Below are 19,489 nucleotides of genomic sequence, written 5' to 3'. Positions count from 1 at the left end.
TTTTGTGCATTGGTTATTTCATCTGCACAATTTTCTCACTCCAACCAAACAGACCCATGACTGTTTTTGCACCTGAAATTCCGTTTGCCACTTTTTTCAAATTAATGGGTCTGTTTTTGGGATTTTCTCCATGTTTTGTGATTTTTTCAATGTTTTTGTGATTTACACGAATGCAATAGGAAGTCAAAATTTGTAGCTATTTTTTTATTAGATAAGGGTCGAAGACGTAAATATTACAGTTCATGGGTTATGGTGAGTCTTTTTATTTTTATATAGGGATGGGGATTTTCGTACTTTCTCCCAATAAGAGATGAAAAATTCTATTCATCATTCCCTACACTACACACCACATATAATTTTTTTATTTGTTGTTTTTTTTTTTAAATGTATGGTATATTAATGATGAGTAGAAGAATTACTTTAATTTAGCAAGAATAAAACAAACAAAAAATTAAAAAAAGTGTATTGTGCAGAGTAGCAAATGATGAGTATAATGACTCTTTGAAAACGGCCTTATGCCCTTTAGTCCATAGGATCTTGACTAGGGTCGGTCTTGGTTAGAGAATAATTTGCTTTTAAAAGTTAGATTCAAATTGTTTAGCATCCATTCCAAATCGTCACACATGCATTTTGCTTTCGAAATGCTTCAGAAATATTTAGGATATACTCCAAAAATATCATATATAGAAAATGTTTTCTACAATTTCTAATTATTCAATGAATATATAATTTAACATGTTTTCTACAATTTCTAATTATTCAATAAATATATAATTTAACAAGAACTATATATTTTAAATAATACTGCCAAAAAAAGGAAAAAAAAAATAGTATGGTTTCTTTTAATCTAAGTTTTACTAATTTAGGATGAGGCCCATCGATGATCACAACACAGGAATAACAAATGCTAATTCTGTCATGCTACCAGCTTTTTTTTTTTCTTTCATCATGTTTATGAGGTGGATTGATTTTTATGTTAATGATATACTGGGAGACAACTTTAACTTTGTTGTCTAGCTGAGCACTGATAGGAAATAATGAATTGAAGTTCACTTACTATTATAGCCTTGTTCTATTTTGCTAAACTCTTGTTTGGGATCAACCAGTGCTTCAGTTTTTCAAGTGTTGAAGATGCTTTAGTTTCCCATCTCTACTATTGATTCTGAGTTGACATTCAGCTTTTTGGTCATGTGAAAGATTCATTTCAAAACTCATTGGCCCCAAAAACAGTTGAAGCTCTTATTTGTACACAAAATTGATTGAAAGCTCCCTCCATTAATCATGACTTCCAAGACTTAATAGAAGATGCCGAAAGTTATAAGCTGGAAAATGGTAAGATTCATATTGAAATATCATATATTTTCCTTCGGTTTTATTAATAATTATATTTTTAGAATAGTGTTTTTTCTTCATGTAGAGATAACTTTAAATAAGGTTTTGAATATGGATGGTTGAAGAATACGAGGTATTGTAACTTCTTGATCAATTGGGGTTTGTATTCATGATATATATTGAAATTCTAGAAATTTTCATTTTATCTGTTGAAAATATGTTTAACTTGGTTGTTGTTGGGTTATGATTCAATTCTAGCATAGAGGTTCCTGACCCAAAAGCCAAAAGGGTTAGTTTAGCTTAAGAAGCCATAGCATAATGTTGACAAGACTTTGGCACCTTTTGGAACTTCGTTTGCAATCCAAAAGGCTGATTTACTTTAATCTATTCCCATGTTTCCACTTTTTTTTTTTTTTGACTGCTGCTATTTTGTGACATGATGCCTTTGAAAAGCATTAAAACGAATATTAAAGATGGTGAAAACATCTCACTATTATTTTCCCTTAAAAGCCTGATCATTGGGACGAAGAAAAGGATGTGGAATAAGGACCCTCCAGAGTACCTAACCCAGCATATAAATTAGGACCATGGAAGAGCAAGGTATGGCAATTAAGCTTAATTGCTACATAAAAAGCTTGAAACTTTATTCTTCTTTGCAGTTTCTGATAAAATTGATCTTTTTAAATTTGACAGCAAATTAAGAAGCCCAATTATAAAGGGAAATGGAAGACTCATTGGATTGATAATCCAGGTATTTTGAAGTATACATATTTATTTTTATTCGTCAGTTTCAACCTGAAGAAACTGCAATTGAAGTAGCTTCCATTTATCACGTCCAGATTATGTATTTGATTGATGTTTTACTTGTTTTCAACATATATTCAGGATGGTATCATTCTTGGAGCAGATACAAGAACCATTGAAGGACCAATAATCACTAAAAAGAACTGTGAAAAGATTCATTATATGGCACCAAACATATATTGTTGTGGAATAGGAACTGCTGCCGATACAGGGGCAATAACAGGTATTTGTTAGATCTGAGTTTAAGGTGACGATGTTGCACTCTTTATCATCTTCTTTTAAGAATGGCTAATGCACTGTCTTGGTGTTTCTTTCAACATGGTCAGTTCACAACTGCAACTGCATCCCTACCATATTGGTCAAGAATCAAGGTTGTCACAACACTCACCCTCATGAAGAATCACATTTTCAAGTGAAGTTTCATTTGTTGCAAACCAATAAATGAATGTTGCATTTGATGAGTTGATGTTACATGACGTTGTCTGCATACTGTGAGTCTATTTTTAAGAATTAAATTGAAAAATATCATGTGTTTTTTTTGGCTTACATATTTGGTGGTGTGTCACTGCCTGATCTTATAGAAACTAGAATTGCCTAATCTTGTAGAAACTAGAATTGTTTTCATAATTTTAATGGGCTAAATGATTACTTTGGCGTGTTTATCATGTTTTGCAGGAGAAAGAACAACCAGATGTATCAAGTCATGTCAGAAGTTTTATAGAAACAATATTGTTGTTGCTTTCCTTTTATGTATATATATAATATAAATTTGTCGAGTCTGGTTTATTGAAGATCTTTACTTATTTGTTTTCGTATTGGTGTAAGTTTCTTTCAAGAGTTGTGGATACTTTTTGGATATATTGAATACATTATGATGTTCGTAATGCGTTTTAACTAAAATGACATTTTAGTAGGACATTGTTTAACGTGTACCTACTCGAAGATATGCTTGGAATTGCAACACAACTCATGCAAAAAAAAAAAAAAAATTGATAAAATAGTGATCAATCTTCTTCAATGTTTACTCGGCTTCTATGATTATCTGTAAGAGAGGCTGCAAAAACCTTCATGTGCATCTCCCATCTAGCATTCATCAGTTGCAATGTCTACGCTCTTTTGAACTCGACGATTGTTCACAACCAACAAACATTGGAAAGGTGGAGGAGGATGATGGTACACATGAATCCATGCCATCTGTTGTTCATGCAAGCGAATATGAAATTGGTTACTCCTCAAGCATGAATCGGGCATCGCTAGTTTTAAGTAGCAGAGTATTCTCAAGTACCCAAACTTCCGTCTTTGATTGATCTGTTGCCTCTCAGAATCAAATTTCTTCACGGATGCTAATTATTTTCGCAATTGGTTGAGTTAGATCTAACTGGGAGCGATATTGTTATCTTTCCTCCAAGCGTCAGATTTGATGGGTTGAGACACCTTAATTTGTTTGAACAATTGCAAGCAACTTCAAGAAATTCTACCACTTCTATTGAGTATAGAAAAGGTTGAAGCTCGGGGATGCACCTCATTGGAAAGTTTTTCACAACTATCTAAAATATTTTTTAAAGACAATGGAATGGACTCAAGTGGCCCAAAGATTGACTTGTATGAATGCTATAAACTGCTTGTGAATATCAGGATTCCTTCATGGGAAAAGTTATATATGTCTCTTTTCCTCTCTTTGTTTTCAACGTGTTTGTGTGTGACCTTTGTAATTTATAACTTGTATTGCTGAATTTTTTTTTTTTTTTTAATATATTCGTGTCACAGAGAGACCATTGGGCATACCGATCATGTAAAGGAATGAGAATGGGCATTATATTTCCAAGCTAGTTTAGCTATCGCAAGGAGGCCCATGATAGTAAATGGTGTGAAATAGATATTAATGAGCCGCAGCATTGGGACGACATAAAAAAGATTGTTTTTTGTGTTGTTATTGGATTTGAAGTTGGGATCAACCCAGAAATGGAGGAGACTAAAATTTGTGTTAGAATACATGATAGGTGGAATTGGAATGTCTTATGTACTCCACATATAAGATTTGATAGGAAGGGCTCAGACCATGTATTGATGGGATGCCTTGTGCTGCCTTCCGATGAAGCGGGCATTTCATGGCTTATATTTGAATGTGATGCATGGTCCGTAGTCTTTAAAAGTGTTGGGGTCCATTTCCTAAAGAAGCATGAAGGGAAGGCAAGAGATCATACTAATGTTGGTGTGCTCCCCGAAGATGTTGGTGTACATTTTGATGCATTCATTAAAGAAATTGAAAGTTGGGTAGATTTAATGGATGATAATGATATACGAGGCGTCGTGATGAATATGATTGCAACCTGAAGCCCCAATTGGTACACTCAACAAAAGAGGCATTCCTCGGCATCAGAACGATGAGAACCAGGACCAATCTCAGCCGATGTTGGAGTCTAGTCCACCGCTGGCTAGGATTTGGCCCATCGATCTTATCCGGGTCTGCCTCGAGAGTATAGCAGCCTATTTTCTGCAATGTTTTCTTCGATACTTGCGCCATTACCTACGATTTCGATTCGTATAGGGAGGTCGATCGTAAGACTTCCCACGGCTGTATCAAGGTCTGTCTCGGTTTTCTCTCTCCCTCATTGAGTTTTCTCACCAATTCATACTGGGATTTGACCTTATTTTTCAATGTTACAAAGCTTCTCGAACATCTCTAGGCAGCGCCATCTCGCTCTCGAATACGACCAGCCACCGCTCCAAGATTGGGTAGGGAAGTCTGTCTCGATTATGTTCTTTGGAATCATAATTGAGATGATGATGCATTTATTGAGATTTTGTGGGGTTTTCTTATTTTTTATAAATTGGAGGAGTTCAATTCGCTGTCCATGCTACAAACAATTGTTCATGTAGAATTTGATAGCTGTAAGTGTGTATGAAGAATCTGGAGATATGAAGATGTCACTGCGACTCGCATTGGAGGAATCTCTTTTAAGGTTTTTTTTTTTTTTTTTTTTTGTGTAGATGAAATTCTGTGTGCCACTCTTTTCAAATTAATGGGTCTGCTTGTGCACACAGAAAGAAGAATTTCATGCCTATTAAATTTTTTGATAGAAAGCATGCATAATCGTTTTCTATTTTACTTTTTAGTAACAAGTATTTGTTTTCTCATGCTATCTATTAGATATATTACTTTTTAGGAATTAAAAGCTTAATTTGGGCTGCTTAGTAACAAAAGAGCTTGATTTTCTACGGCATTTATCTGCATTTCAAGTTGGCTAGAATTGATATCATTGGCAGATTTGAGAAGAAAGGGTTTCATTTGAAATGTAATATCTTTTTGCCCCTGATTGGGTTCAACCCGTTCCTGGAGATTTGTAGTTGCAATTGGGAAGTAACTTTATCTAATTCCTTAATTGCCTGGCATTGTTTGTTCTCTCTCTCTTGTAGTAGTTGATCTTAGTTATTATTACGATCTAAGTATTTTGTTGATAAATTAGTTATATAATTCACATCTCTTATTAGATAAATGGCATGGACATGGTAGATGTTCTGGCTTGAAAATACCACTCGATGCTCTTAAAAAGTCTGGAAATGAAAAGAAGCAGGAACATCTATTTTATTGCAATCAACAAGAACAATGCAGTTACAAGTTAGTTCTTGGATTTCTTTGCTTGAAAGAGACATCAATTTTCAGACAGATAGCACTAGCATCAATTTTCAGTGCACCACATAGACAGATAACACTATATAGGAATCTTTCTTAGTATACTATCTAGATGTATGGTTCTTATATGGGTTGTTTGGTTGTAAATGATGACACTGTTTTGTTGTGATTAGGAGTACGTGACAATGCATGATGGAGCCATAGTCAATAGTCAAGGCAAGGTGGGAGGTTGAGTTACCACAACAGCAGCAGCAACAACAGGTGGGGTTCAATGCCACTACTTTGCAGACTGAGATAAAAAAAGAAGAAAAAAGTTTGGGGAAAAGTGCTAATTTCAGAATTGCTTTTGGTCTTATTTTGGGTCATATGCTAGGTATGATATGGTAAAGTTGTTTGATTGACTAGGGGTGATGTAACCCAGCAGAAAGGAAAAAAGTAGGAAAAAAAGAGGTTAGGGAGACGGAGAAGAAACTTTGACAAACAAACAAAAAAAAAATAGTTTGGGCATTTTTGTATGTTTCTTAGAAAGAAAGGCTTATATCCTGTAAACTGACATTCTTGACTCTATGTAAACTCCATGGTTAACTTAAAAAAATCCCCCATAATGGGGCCGAAAGTTTCCAACCAACTCACTTCCAAAACAACATCACACCCTCCCAAAGATAATAAGTAAAAAGATGGAGCAATCTGGTTGTAACCCTGTTACAGAATCCTTCGCTGTGAATCAGCTCACCATTAGCTATCTTTGCCACTGCCTCTTGTAGAAACTAGAATTGTTTTTGTAATTTTATTAGCCTAAATGATTACTTTGGCTTGTTTATCATGTTTTGCAGGAGAAAGAATAACCAATGTATCAAGTCATGTCAGAAGTTTTGTAGAAACAATATTGTGGTTGCTTTCCCTCTATGTATATATAATATAAATTTGTCGGGTTTGGTTTATGATTGTTTATGATGCATTTGAGCTAAAATGACATTTTAGTTGGACATTTATTTTTACCATTTGCACAGAAATGATATGATCAAGAAAATGGTGTCCAACATATCTTATATCATGTGTTCAACTGTGCGTCCAAAATATTAGATTTGCAACAAAAGTTCTTGGAGACGTGATTCAATAATTGAGTGACGTGGGGAAGAAATTGTTGTGGTTCCCTAAAGCCCCTGTTTGCTGGGAGAGCAACCTTCCCCATTGAATGTAGGAGTAAATGCTTGATCATGTCATTTGCTTGATGGAAATACGGTTTGTTTCACATCTCCCTCAGCTTTCCAAGTACATGGTTGGTATATTTGTTATCACAGCACATTGACCAGGCATTAGGTTTAATGTTGTTGCTCTTATTATTATTATTATTTTTTCATATTGTTTGGTTTTTCTTTGCATGAACTTTTATGAATAAGGATAATATTTTTGTTTATTCTTGGGCCTTAGGTTTTTTATGAGCTTGGTTTTAGGATTTTACTTTGTAATCTTCAAGCTCGTTCTTGTAAAAGGTTCTCTTCTGTCATAAATGAGGATATATTAATAAAATTCAGTTGTCTGTTAGCACTCTTTCTTGTATGCCAATCTGCTAACAAAAAACAGAGTATCTAAGCACATGTAGAGCATTTCACAGTTGACGTGCAGAGTTGTGTGTGAAAAGCAAAACAAACGTATCGTCCATATTTTTGTATAGATCATTAATTCAAAACACACCTAAACTGATCAAAAGCCACCCTGAAAATTTTGGATTAATTGCAAAATCAGTATCTCAATTTTCATTTTTAACAAATTGAAATCACAATTTTATCTCTCCAACATTAATCTCTGAATTTAAAAAATTGTAATTACTTTTCCAGTTTGCAGAAGTTAGATCTAAGTGGGAGTGATGTTGTTAGCCTTCCTCCAAGCATCGAAAGATTTGCTGGGTTGCGGCATCTTTGTTCGAATTAATAATTGCAAGCAACTTGAAGAAATTTTGCATCTTCCATTGAGTATAGAAGAGGTAGAAGCTCATGGATGCACGTCATTGGAAAGTTTTCAGAACTATTAAAACTATTTTTTGAAAACAATGCATGGGATATATGGATTAACTTGTTGAGGTGCCATAAACTGCCTGTGAATGTAGAGACTCTCCTTCATGGGATGAGGCATATTATGTCTCTTTTTCTGTCTTCTTTTATACGTGTTTGTGACTGTCCTTGGTTTATAGCTAATTATTTGTATTGATGAAAATTTGTTATATTCCTATAATAGGGTTGACATTATATGAAAGAATGTTGTAGAGAAAGAACTAGAATTATATTTCCAGGAAAGAGGATTCCAAGCTGGTTGAGCCATCGCAAGGAGGCCAACATGTGAAATAGATATTAATGAGCCCCTCCTCCTGTATTTGTTTGCGATAGAAGAAATTTTTTTCTGTGTTGTTATTGGATCTAGAGTTGAGGTCAACCCAGAAGCTCTGACCGGCCAAAGAGAGAAAAGAACACGAAAAGGTGAAAAACCAGCTTAAACAAGTCCTACAAGACCTCCAGGTTGCTTTAGATAGACAGTCATCATTGGGAAACCAAATTGCTGAATATGATGAGATGGTAAAGGGTGTTAGAAAAGCATTCATTATAGCACTCAGATCTGGTGCAGCCATGGGCTTGCTCCTTGCTGCAAGTGGTCTTCTTTTTTCTTTACATTGCCATTAAAATTTTTAGGCCTTGCTATGGTGATGTTTGGGAACGCTTTTTTAAACCAACACTGAAGAGGCAGCTCATTATCTCCATTGTTCTCATGACTATGGAAATATTGATTGATTACCCTACCATCATCCTTCATAATTTACAATTTTGATGTTCAAAGAGTTGTAAGGAATTAGGAACTCTTCTGGTGTGTGGGTGTTGGTCGTTGGGCTGGATTTATAATTATTGGATTGGTAACTGAGTGCTACTCTAGCAGTGCATAAAGATGTTGTTGACACCTACCAGGCGGGAATTGCTATTTAGGCCATTTTTCGCCTTGCACTGGGTTACAAATCTGTCAATATTCCTGTCTTTTCAATTGCTGTTAGCACCTACTTTAGTTTCAGTTTTGCTGCTATGCATGGTCTTGCTATGGCTGACTTTTGAATGCTGAGTACCATATATAGCTACTGGATTGACCATTGATGTATATGATCCAATTAGTGATAATGTTCGAGACATTGCTTTAGAGATCCTGGTATCAATTGTCATGTCCAAGGAGCTATTGTACACATCTGACATGCTTCATATATTAGAAAAGATTGATGGCATCTCTTTTGAGACAATGTTATTGTGGTGGAGCATGAAAGAGAGGCATAATTGCTTTTCAAAATTCAAGATTTATTTTGATATGCTGCCATCGATGAATATGTTATGGTCAGCTCAAGAAACTTGTCTCAGCTACAAAGGCAGTATTGGAGCATAACGACACCTTGTGGGCAAGGTGCATTAAGGGTGGGAGAATGTTAGGAACCTAACTGGGTGAATTGGGGTAGGGGATGAAGTGAAGCAGTTGCAATGGTCTGTTGAAGGATTGAAGTGAAGAAGAAGTTGAATCTCGTTATGGTGCCGTTTGGAGCTTGTAGAGTGACGACGCCGTTTGAAAGAATAAATGGGACGCTGAGTTTTAAAGAGTATTTTCGTTTGGAAAGTGTGGGATGAGAAGAGAATTTTACAAATAATAATGAAACAGTTTGTGAATTATAATGAGATAGTTTGAATTGATCATTTTTAAGATTTTGAGAAAGAAAAAATTAAATAAAAAATATTATAAAGTTAAAATATTATTTTTATTTAGAAATTTGAAAATTTTAATTGTTTCTTATTTTTAGTTTGAAAGTTTTAGAAAGTTGTAATAATTAATATGAAAATATTTGTATTTGAATTATATTTAGAAATGAGATGAAATTATATGAGATGATATATATTACCCTACAAGCCCTTAGGGTGTCTTGAAGCTGTTCGTTTAAGGGGGGCCAATGATGTTCGTTTTGGTGCCATCTTTTCAATATACAACAGCCTGTCATTTTAGCTTTTTGCGCTTTCTGTTGGGTGGTTACTTTGAGCGTGCTGAGTGACTTGTAAAAGGGGGAGGATAGTTCGGGGATAATCCCTGAAGGTTTTCAAGAGTGGCCGGCGTTGGAGGATAGAGATGAGAGGAGTTGAGGCTGCTGGAATCGATGGTGAATGAGTCGGTTTCGAAGGAGAGAGAGAAAAAGAAGAGGAAAAAGAAAGTGGTGAGGTGAGTGGAAAAGTTGTAGAGTGCAAAAGCCAAAGATAAGGTTGGTAGGCGAAGACCTGTGAAGGAGACCTGATGAGATTACCCTTTGAAGAAAAGGATCTCGTCTTTCCTTTATGCTTCTATGAAAGATGTAAAGCAATTTCCTTTGGAATCCTATTATTGATTTGACGAAATTAACAGTTCATTTTCTGCAAATTGTTTAGTGATCTTCCTCTAAAAGAAGTTCTCTAGCACCGACGCCCTCAAGTGATCAGCCAATCGAAAGCACAACGGGGGAATAAATGCCTATTTCTATTTTTTTTACGAGAAGTGTTATATAAAGAAATTTTATGAAAAAAATTTAATTCAATTTCATGTTATATTTTAAATCTATTTTATAATAAAAATAGTTTTATAATTTTACATAACATATAAAATTATATTAATTTATGACTTTACTTAAATCTAAATCCAATAATAAATAGAGAAAGTGGAAAATGAAAATAAAAATGAAAATGTGTGAAGCATCACAAAAGTGGGGCTTTTTTTTTTTTTAAATAACAGATCACATCTATTTATTAAAGAACAAGCCAATTACAAACGTTAAGATAAACGAAGGTGGGGCTTTGTAGCATATACAGCGACGCATTTTTGTAATCAAAACGTTCAGTGGCCTGAGATTTCCACGAAACCAACTGGAAATTGTCAACTAGTTTATATTAACGCGGGGCCAATGTGATTTGAACAGAGACGTACAAGGCCTTCTGAGTCCACGCTAACGACAAATCCCACCGGAGGCTCCAAAGGCTGAAGTCATGCTTGTGGGGGGCCAAGACTGGCATCGTATGCAGTGAAAGCCATTAATCAAGGGTGCTTCTAGACTAGCATTTCTCATTAATCAATTGCCCCATCTTTATCTCCACACAAAAGAAGGTTACCAAACTTAAAGTTAAATAATTAGCACATTAGTGATGCATAATAAAATCATTTTCATTAATTAAATCTCACATCATGAGAGCATTAAAATAAAAATAGACAATAGATAGCGTATTTATATATATATATATATCCTATCACCTATGATTTAAAAAAAAAATGACTAAAAAATTTATTTTTAATAATTTAGCTGGTCACTTTTCAATAATATCAAATAACAGTCTCAACAAATCTATCACATTTCTATTAAAATATTGATTTTAATATTTTTATTTATTTTAATTCTAATTGTAATTTAGATATTTATTCGTTATTAAAAAATTACACATTCATTTTTTAACGTTCATATTATTCCAACGGATAAAATGTTCTAACATGTTTTTTTTTTTTTAATATCGGTCATATTTTTTCAACTAATATATTTTTCCAACGGTCATATTTTTTTAAGTATAGTATAAATGCAAATTAAAGTAAAAAGCTACGCAATAGATTAAATATGTTTAAGAAACAAAAACTAGGAAATATCGTAGGTAAGAATTGAAAAGCAAGAGGGAGAGTAGATTTTTTATGCCAAAATAATATTTGGCCAATAGTTGGGACTTTACAGATTTGGCTAGTAGAATTGATGAAAGCTAAAATTATTATAACTTTGTTGAATTCGCTAGAGTCCATTTTTATGCTTCCTAATCAAATATTGGCCAAATTTTGATTTTATTGAGCCTATTAATAGTCCTCTTAATCAGTTCTTTGATAAAAAAGTATCTACCACCGATATTTTCAAATTTCATTCTATGTCTGTTCTACATACAATTTCCCAGCAATCCCATACAACCCATGGCTATATCTTTAAACTAAACAGTCAAAATATCATCTGAGCACTAAACAAAAGAATATAACTTGTAATCAAAATAATTAATTAAAATGAATCAGAAATTTTAAAAATAAAAATTTTATGTGTAGTTATTTTTACGTATTATTTGTATACTTCATTAATATTAATGTGATTAATTAATTTATTTTTTTAATAAAAATTAACTATTTTATTCAATTACATTAATAGAATACAGAATATACAAAAATCACTATATATATATAACAACTCGTTCAGTGGCCTGAGATTTCCACGAATCCAAATGAAATTGTAAACAAGTTTATATTAACGGAATTTTGTTACGTACAAGTAAAGTCGCGTATTAATCTGTATACTAATATTAATTTATTCATATTCAAAATTTGAATTAGTACTATTTTAAATGAAATTTACTTTTTAACTAATCACATTAGATTGGTGTACATATTAATGCACAGTTATGCTTGCAACTAGATTTTTTCTTTTTGTTTTCGGTTAGGGTCCGACATTATCATGATCAGCCTAAGCTGCTCATCTATTCTCAAGTCGACATCTTCTCCATGATCTATCTATCTCATCATCTTCCAACTGCCCGCATTCAATCAGGCAGGAAAATTTCCTGGAAATTTGAAATTTCTCTAATGAGTAGATGGCTTAGTTTTTATGGCATTAATTATTTAGCCAAAGTCTCCCGGCCATCCTTTCTTTCCAAGTCTTTTTCCAATACTCTGCATTTTCTTTGATTCATTTAATTCAACCACATGCTATGAACAACTCCACATGGGTTGGCCACATTAATTCAAATAAAAACTAAAATAAAAAAAGAATCAACCACAATAATAACAATGCATGGCCAATTTGAAAGTTCTCCATAGACAAATCCCACCGAAAGCTGCAAAGGCTGTAGTCATGCTTGTGGGGGCCAAGACTGGCAACATATGCAGTGAAAGCCATTGATCAATTACCCTACCTCTGTCTCCACTCAAAAATTATTTATAAATAATAATAAAGTAATTGAAAATAGTTATATTTCTAAATAAACCCTAAATAATTCAATGAAAGATCTTTCTATATTTTCCGTCAATGATTTGAGATCTAATAAACAACTGCTACAGAGATATGTGAAAGATGTTTTATTTATTATCATTTTTTGAACATTTTTTAATATAACATTTAATATAAAAAAGTTTAAAAATTGTTCATTTATTTATTTTATTTACAAAGAAGAGTAAGAGAAACGTCATGTTTCTGCAACTGAGTCTGCATTGCCATATATGCAGAACTGAACTGCTACATACCCCTGGAAATAACCCCGCCGCGGCTCCGGGGCTGACGTGGTAATTAAAATATTAATTAAAAAAATAATAATTAAAAAAAAAAACACGGAAGTTTCTCAAGTTCATCCTCTATTTTACCTTTTTTGGGGTCTCTGTTCTCTCCTATGATTATCCCCCAGTTACCCTTCTTCTTCTACAGTTTTGACACACGCACACACCAGAGAGATTTATCATACAAAAATAGGATGTACTTCTCCAAAACTTTTTAGAGAGAGTGTGTGTGAGAAAGCTGTGGAAATGAACAATTATTTACATGAGAGAGAGAGAGAGAGAGGGGCAAAGGAGCTTTAAAGATAATATATGAACACCAATTTGAGATTCTTTTTCCCCTTCAATTAGAACGTTTTTTGGTCCTTCATTCGGCTTGCAGCATACCCATCTCGGATTTCTTCAAAATCTGAGCTTTTTGGGTCCTTCTATTTGTTCTTGTACACGGTCATCTGATATATTTGTCAATTCTTGATGTTTGATCGTTGCAGTTACAGAGCTTTTGATGAGTACGAAGGAATTGAAGTTGCTTGGACCCAGGTCAAGCTTTATGATTTCCTGCAAAGCTCAGAAGATCTTGAAATCTATACTGTGAAATTTATCTCCTTAAGACGTTGAAGCACAACAACATTATGGAATTTTACACTTTTTGGGTTGATACCGCAAATAGGAACATCAATTTTGTCGCTGAAATGTTCACTTTTGGGACTCTGAGGCAGTAAGCCTTTTTTAATGTGATCGCTTGCGAGAGATTGAAGAAGGTAGAAAAGATAGAAGAGAGAGAGAGATCGGTGAGAAGGTTGCGAAGAAAGAAGAGGAAGGGAAGGAAGTATTTAGAGCTGCGAAGATAAGACTATGCCAAATCTGTCATTCTCGAGCCCTGTGTTTGTTCCCATAGCCGGTTGTTCCCATAGCCGATTGTCATCCCACGGCCCCGGCAGCTTGGAGGTTTGGGGGAGAGGGAGACCGACGGGGATGGAGCTTCGCGAGTTTCATGGAGAAGAGAGAAGAAGATGGGCTTCGCAGATTTGAGGGATGAGAGGGATGATGAGAGGAACTGGTTAGGGGCCGACAGGCTTCAGAGAAGAGAGAGATGAGGGGGACGAGATTGAAGAGACACGAGAAAAAGGCTGAACACGGGAGTCATTTCTTTCAATTATCCTACTAAGCTGAAAACGGCGTCGTTGGATTTAGTTACCACGTAGGCAACGGGGACGCAGCCCGGGGGTGTTTAGAATTTTCCATATGCGAATTAACACAAGTAAATGTCCAATCAATATGTGAAGCATCACGATCACGTACGTTTGTGGGCCTTTGATATTAATATTTTGTGTGAGCTTCACGTGTGTGGGGCTTTGTAAGCGTGTTTTTTCTTTCAATGGTTCTGATGACGCCTTTTTGTAATCAAAACGTTCAGTGATTCGAAAATTACGAAGAAGTTTCTCCTCATTTTCTTTATTTTTATTTTTTGAAAGTAAATTCTTTTACCATTGTTAGCATCACAAATTTGACAAAAAAAAATACGTTTGCGACATTAATAAGATGAGGTCGGATTAGATGAGATCTATTACCAAACAAACCCTTAGGGTGCATTGAAGCTGTTCGTTTAAGGGGGGGCCAATGCTGTGCGTTTTGGTGCCATCTTTTCAATATACTAGAGTCTGTCATTTTAGCTTATATTGCGCTCTCTGTTGGGTGGTTACTTAAAACTTTGAGGGTGCTGAGTGACTTGTAAAAGGGGAGAGAAAGAAAGAGATGAGGAAAAAGAAAGCGGTGAGGTGAGTGGAAAAGTTGTTAGAGCTGGCGAGGACTGTCGGCAAAAGCCAAAGATAAATAGAGAACGACATAGGCTTGATTAATAAAATGACAAAGTTGGTGAAATAGTAACGAGACCTGATGAGGTTATCCTTTGAAGATTGAAAGATAGGGCAATCTTCATGCAGGTCTTTTGAATGGGAAAAAAAAAAAGAAAAAAAGATTCATATGAAGAAATTCCTGTTAGAATCCATGATGGAAGGTCTTGGAATTTCTTATGTTTTCAACATATAAGATTTGATTGGACGGACTCAAACCATGTATGGATGGCATGCTCTGTAGTGCCTTACCATGAAGGGTACACTTCAAGGTTGAGATTGGAATGTGATTCAAATTTCAAAGCTCGCGGTGTTTAGAGGTGTTGGGGTCCATTCGGTAAAGAAGCATGGAGAGAAGGCAATAGGTCATACAGATGTTGGTGTGCTCCACGAAGATGTTGGCCGTGCTCATTTTGGTAAGAGGCGTCTTGATGAATCTAATTGGTACCCTCAATAGAAGTAGATTAAGCTGATATAGTTTACCTTAATTTGGCTAGCAGCAAGTACAAGTTCATTGTTACAAAATTACCTTAACCAAAACCACTTGATTTAAGACTTAAAAGCTTAATTTGGGCTGCCATTGTAGGTAACAAAGAAGGAGCTCGGTTTTCTACTACATTTATTTGCGTTTTAGATGGAAAATAATAGTATGATTCTCAAATATATCTATCAAATGTGCCAATTCATATATTTTAATTTTTTTAATGATTAAAAAAGTGACTATTAATGAATTTATATATTTTCTTATTTTTTTTCTTAATGATTAATAATTAAAAGAAATCTCATTTACACTTGTGCATATTTTGGGTGCACATTGGTGTGCACCTAGCATTGTCCTTCAGGTTGGTAAGAGTTCAGATCATCGGCAAACTGCTCTTTGAGAAGAAAGGATTTCATTTGAAATGTAATATCTTTTTCGCTTGGCCCCTTAGGTTCAACCAATCGATTCCTTAGATTTAGGTGTTGAGAAGTGTTATGAATAGTGATAAAAAAGTAGGTGAAAGGTAATAAAAAGTAATAAATAAAAAGTATGTGAAAAGTAATGAATAGTAGTTAAGGGATTTTGCTACACAATCACCCAACACCCCAACACCCCATCCTTTTTTTAATTTTTATTATTTTATTTTTTATTAAATATTTAATATATAAATAATAAATAAAATAATTAAATTAATTTAAAAAGAATAAATTCAAAAAAAAATATTAAAAAAATATTAAAAAATTGAAAAAGGGTGGGATGTTGGGGTGTTGGGAGGTTGTGTAGATTTTTTCTAGTAGTTAAATATGTTGAGAAGTATTGAGGTATTTTTAGTACCCAAACACCTATGGTTATAAGTATTTTGTTGATAAATTATGGCCATCTTACTGTCATTGTTCAACCGACCCGAAAAATCCCATTCCGACCCAAAAACAACTGCTTCCGAAACTTACATACTCATTTACGGCATGAGTTTTGTTACGTATAAGTAAAGTTGCATACTAATTTACGTACCAATACCGATTCCTTCATATTCAAAATTTAAATTAGCACTATTTTCAATAAAATCTACTTTTTTACCAATCACATTAGATTGGTATACATATTAGTGTACAATTATGCTTGCAATTAGATTTTTCCTTACGGCATTAAATAAGTTTGTAAAATTGTTCAGTTATTTTTTTTATTTTATTTTATCAATATAAAATAAACCATTCTAATTATTAATTATAGTTTAGAAAACTCGTAAGTTTATTTTTTCTCAAAGTTATTTAATTTGAAATTTCCCAAAATGATCAATTATGTATAAAAATTACACAATTCTAAATAAAATCATGATCTGTAGAGTCTTATAGTGTATAAGTATTATACAATCGTTTTGAAAAAAATGGGGTTCATTGTTAAAAAACTAATTTTTTTATAAAAAAACTATATATGCATCACTTTTGCGTACTCTTTTATACACTCCATTAATGTGATTAGTTGTGTTACTTTTTCTAATATAAAATAACTATTTAACCAATCACTTCAGTAAAATATACAAAAAATAAATAAAAGTAACTTGTCAAATTCTTTTTTATATAAATCTTATATTTATTTATTTATTTATTTTTTAATAATTATACGATATTTAAACATTCAACCCATTCTCTAAAAAGATCAACCTACCCGCCCATAATATATGTGAAGAGAAAACGAAAAAAGTTAGGGAAGTAAAAGACGAAAAAAAAAAAAAAAAAGTAGAGACAAGGTCAGTACTGGCCCACTGGGAGATGCTGATTGAATGGTGGGGGTAGGGAACATGCTTACATGAACGGTTCGGTCTTCGTGACTTTAAAATAAACAGTTTGAAAATACTATAAGATGAGATGAGATACTATAACCATGTGTTAAGAAGAGTAAAGAAGAGTTAGGGTGAGTTTGGGTGTTTAAAAGTGTTTAAAAAAATTATAAATAGTAATAAAAAGTAGATAAAAAATAATAAAAAATAGGTAAAAAGTAATAAATAATAATAAAAGTAAGTAAAAAGTAATAATAAATAATAAATAGTAATAAAAGTATTGAAAGTATCTGAGATACTCTCAGTATCCAAACATAGTTTAAAGTGTTTTATAAAACGTTTGAAGATACAAGAAACTTTGGCCGTATGAAATCATCTTAGATGGGTTGTGTTTGAGAACGATTTTTCATCAATGGATGATCACATTTGCAACAGTTTTTTCCCTATTTGCAGCGCTATTGGTTCTATTTTCAGCGTCCCTATTACGTTGCAAAATACTATTTGCAACAATTTTTTAATTTTTCGCTGCAAATACCGGATATCAATTCCAGCAATTTATAGAGTATTTGCAAGGATTTAAAATATTGTAATTGTGATTTCTCAGCGATTTATCTTTATGGGCATGAGGACAGTTACAGCGATATTGTGAGTATTAGCAAAGAAAAGAAATCGTTGGTAAAGTTTTTTTATCAGCGAAATTTTTTTTATCGCTACTTTTGAGAAAAAAATACACGATAATTGCGGCGAACCTGCAGGAAGTCAAAATCGCTGGAAATGAGTATATGCAGTAATTTAAATGATTTTTTGCAATAATTTTAAGCGCTACAAATAACCTGATTTCTTGTAGTGATTAACCCAATGTCCAGTACTCTAGGCTCCTATACCATATGTCCTTCAAATTGACGAAGGAATTCCTTACTAATCATGATTGTAATCAGCTTCGCCCCTGCTTGCCAGACTTCTAATTGCCCTTCAAAGTGCCTATAAATTATAGGCTATAATGCATCCATCGGTGATGACGATGCCGTGGGATGAATAAAGCAAAATCACGGAATGGCATTGGCATGGAACCAAGCTCCGTACATGTGTGGGACAAGAGCAGGAGTACATGAACAGTGCTGATCTTGTCGTTCTACTTTTCCTTCCCTTGCTGCTTTATGGTAGATCTTGGTGTAGCCCATACGATCAAACTTCTATCTCTCTTTTTCCCTGCGCACCTTTTTTAGACAGGGTGGGGGGTGGAGGGGCCGAAGACATATGCCTCCACTAATTACCCGATCATCAAAGCTTATGTTGTTTGTCTTTCACCTTGGTTCCAGTTAGTGATCATGAATAAAATGCACACAGCGAACCTAAACAGAATCCTCTCAAGCTTATGTCGACTTACTACTTAATCAGTTCTTTGATAAAAATGAATCGACCCTTTGTTTTGTCAAGCCCCCAGGCCATACCGATATTTTCAAATTTCATTCTGTCTGTTCTACGTACAATTTCCCAGCAATCCCATACAACCCATGGCTATATGTTTGGAATATAATCTGAGCACTAAAAAAAAGAATATAACTTGTAATCAAAATGATTAAATTAACATTAACCAGGAATTTGGAAAATAATCAGAACAGATTATAGATGGTCATCTTACATACATAGGCATTAAAGAAGTTTGAAGGCCACTCTGCTCTTATTTAATGTGTGAAGCATCACGTGTGTGGGGCTTTGTATATATACAGCGACGCGTTTTTGTAATCAAACGTTCAGTGGCCTGAGATTTCCACGAATCCAAATGGAAATTGTCAACAAGTTTACATTAACGCGGGGCCAATCTAATTTGAACAGAGACAAGGCCATCTGAGTCCACGCTAACGACAAATCCCACCGAAAGCTGCAAAGGCTCTAGTCATGCTTGTGGGGGCCAAGACTGGCAACGTCCGTCGTATGCAGTGAAAGCCAATTGATGAAACTCTGAAACATCTTACGAAAGGAAAAAAAAAACAGATGTTGAAGCAAAAGCTACCAAAAGCAGATTTTGGACAATACCTTGCGAGAGAAAGCTGAGCTAGATGCATTGTTGATCTGTAAAAAGTGAATAAAGAACAACTCGTCGGCGGCGATGAAGCTTTCGTCGGTGGTTCAGAGAAAATACGAAAGAGGACGCCGGCACGGCTGAGCACACATAAACATGCATTTGACGCGCGCCGGAGCTGGGGAAAATTTCGAACTGGGAGAACTGAATAAAATTTCAAATGGGAGTGGAACAAAAACGCTCGTTTTAGTATTTGACAAAAAAA

General features: G+C 34.2%; 1 protein-coding gene and 1 long non-coding RNA gene across 7 annotated transcripts in view; one reads left to right on the top strand and one right to left on the bottom strand.

The window, feature by feature from the left end:
- LOC122299131 (disease resistance protein RPV1-like) overlaps positions 1–19,489 on the top strand; it is a 61,998-nt gene that overhangs the window by 32,250 nt on the left and 10,259 nt on the right. For 5 of the 6 annotated variants that reach the window (XM_043109122.1, XM_043109121.1, XM_043109120.1 and 2 more), the window contains one exon: positions 2,026–2,083. The gene's annotated coding sequence lies outside the window, so the exon portion shown is untranslated. Of the gene's footprint in view, positions 1–2,025; positions 2,084–2,217; positions 2,360–2,462; positions 2,628–2,811; positions 5,064–19,489 lie in introns of those variants that run through there. The other variant, XM_043109126.1, reaches the window with a different exon arrangement.
- On the bottom strand, positions 18,766–19,381 carry LOC122299143. The gene is made up of 2 exons (XR_006239604.1): positions 19,239–19,381; positions 18,766–19,119 (listed from the first exon to the last, which is right to left on the bottom strand). It is a non-coding gene; the product is annotated as an uncharacterized LOC122299143 (long non-coding RNA).

The sequence above is a fragment of the Carya illinoinensis genome, chromosome 16 (genome assembly GCF_018687715.1).
Source record: "Carya illinoinensis cultivar Pawnee chromosome 16, C.illinoinensisPawnee_v1, whole genome shotgun sequence".
Classification (NCBI taxonomy): Eukaryota; Viridiplantae; Streptophyta; class Magnoliopsida; order Fagales; family Juglandaceae; genus Carya; species Carya illinoinensis.
The sequence above is the reverse complement of the archived record's forward strand: the minus strand, read 5'-3'. Positions and strand labels throughout refer to the sequence as shown.